The 2507-nt window shown below is 39.3% G+C and overlaps 1 non-coding gene across 1 annotated transcript; it reads left to right on the forward strand.

Annotated features, from left to right (window-relative positions):
• Positions 1-1067: 1067 nt before the first annotated feature.
• On the forward strand, positions 1068-1173 carry LOC147482177 (small nucleolar RNA R71). Its single transcript, XR_015207094.1, has one exon. It is a non-coding gene; the product is annotated as a small nucleolar RNA R71 (small nucleolar RNA).
• Positions 1174-2507: the final 1334 nt, after the last annotated feature.

Genomic DNA, 2507 nt, shown 5'->3' on the forward strand with positions numbered 1-2507 from the left:
CGAGTAAAAAGTGTTTTACAAAGAATATGCGAGATATAATGTGGACTAAGGCTCCGGCACTTACAACCACACCCTCCAAGTGGAGAGGTCCGGTTACCTTATTGATGTATCCCCTTTAAAGGAAAAGATGGAAAGGGAAAGGAATACATCGGAAAAAAGGATTCAATCCTCGTAGATATGATGATTAAGAAAGAGTTTTTAGCGCTCCAGCTTCTTTCACGTCACTTGTTGCTTCAAAGGCTGTGTTTGTTGGTTTACGATTATGAATAGCTTGACTTGGGAACACACCTTTCTGGGTTTTATCTTGGGCTAACAAGTTCAGAGATTGTTGCATGGATGCTAGGATTTGGGTTTGCTGTTGCATGACAGATAGCATTATTTCGGTAGGCTTATCTATTTGGACACTAGTTGATGGTGTAATGGGAACTAGGTCTCTTTGGTTGTTTACAGGCGGGTTTTGATAGTTCTGGTTAAACTGGGATGGAACCAATACTCTGTTCTGATTGTTATAGGTATCTTGTCCTTGTCCTTGTCTGAATGTATTTGTTGGTTTGTTGAAACCTAGTGGTGTTTGGTTTTGTGGAACATTTGTCCATGTGAAGTTTCAATGTTATCTCCACGGTGCATTTGGTATATTGAAAGCACATACTTCTTCTGGCTGAAGTGATGATAGGTTTGTGATCAAGGGACAGGTGGCATCTATATGATTTAAGCTTAGACAGAAATTTCATGGTGAGGTATTTATGTTCATGACAGGATGAGGGGTTTGGTCTTTTTATTTGGTTGTGAGGACATCTATCTTTCTTGTGAGGGTTACTATTAGGATTTTGATTTCTGAATCTGATTTCACCTCAAAAATACCACTAGCCTTAGATGTACTGGGTTGAGCTGTTCTGGAATTGTTTATGTTGCTCCAATAGGTACTCTTTTCAGCTTGGTTTTCAAGAAAGGTTAAGGCTTCAATTGCACCTCTATCTAAAAAATTACCATTACTCATGATGTCGAGGGTTACTTTGTGTTCTGGGAGAAGGGCTCTGAAGAAACATTAGACAAGAGTGGATTTTTCTAGTTTATGATGAGGACATGAATGGAGTAGGTCAAAGAATCTATCTCATGCTTCAAAAAATGTCTCACTCGGACTCTGTCTGGAGAAATATATCTTGCTTCTTATCTCTTCTGTTTTCTTCGGCGGAAAGTACTTCTTCATGAAGGAGAACATAACCTTTTCCCATGTATCGAAAGAGTCGACTTTCTATGAGAGAAGCCAAGAGTGACTCTTACCAGCTAGAGTGAAAGGAAACACTCGTAGCTTAACCTAATCGTCGGTGATGCCCGGATGGTGAAAAGTATTATATACTTCATGTATCCGGCGTAGATGCTCATACGATAACTCATGTTCTAACCCGTGGAAGATGGGTAGAAGATTGAACACGTTCAGTGGAATCCTAAAATTGCTCGTAAGCGGTGTGAGTCGTATACAATATGGAGGCACATCTTGCAACGGTGTGTAGAAGTTGGAGAGATGCTCTTCAGTTTGCATTACTTCATTAGCCATCTTATGAGATGGAGGACTAGAAATAGGAGATTGTCTAGGGCGACAAACTCTCCTATTTGAGTAAGTTTTATTCTTGCTAATACTAGAAGTGTCTGAACACAGTATCATACACTTTTAGGAAGACCCCAAAACTATCATAACATGCGCAAATGGTGTAATGTATGCTTAAGCAATCAAAATTCATTTTTGCAAGTATGGAGTTTTGAAAACTTTGCTTTTGGTCTATATTTTACTATGCCCCTCGCTCGGAGGAACAAATTGGTATGAGACTAGGATGGCTCTACTACACGTCTCAGAAGAGTAGGTAGTCACTTTACCAAGTGGTGTGCTACCAAGAATCTCACTCACGATGAATCTAGGGGAAGGGAGTGAGGAAGGTAGTTGGTCTACCGGAATCTAGTAACTGATTACTCTAAATCCTCGTGGCTATATTTTTTTCCTTTTCTAGAATATCGTGACTACTTTGGGCTCTAGTTGATTGATTTCAAATATATATATTTGGTCTAGGGCTTTCAAAAATAAGCAACGTCCAATTTGCCTACATTATGTAATGACTTCCCAATGGTTGTTATGTGGCTCGGGTACAGCCTTATGCGCTAATGTAAATTGCAGTGTGGAAAGTAAATTTCAAACAATCACATAAGCATACTTGAACACACAAGTATCCTCTTACTTGGGCTTCGAGGAGGTTTATAATTTACCTCTCAAGTCGTGCTTACACGCTGCTTGAGGAGAAGGCGACGTCGGTTGGCGCATGATTTAAGAATCAGGCCCAACCTTTCGAGCTTTACCCTGTTTTAAATTACAATAAAGGCCCACTTAAAAAGCCCACAAGTTGAGGTTTTGACAATTTATACAACTTTGTCTTCAAGGGCCCAAACTTAAACTAAACTAATATTATACTAATCTAATTAACTAGTTTTAGATTAATAACCTAGATTAACTAGAGTGA

Source organism: Coptis chinensis, chromosome 8 (assembly GCF_015680905.1).
Source record: "Coptis chinensis isolate HL-2020 chromosome 8, ASM1568090v1, whole genome shotgun sequence".
NCBI lineage: Eukaryota > Viridiplantae > Streptophyta > Magnoliopsida > Ranunculales > Ranunculaceae > Coptis > Coptis chinensis.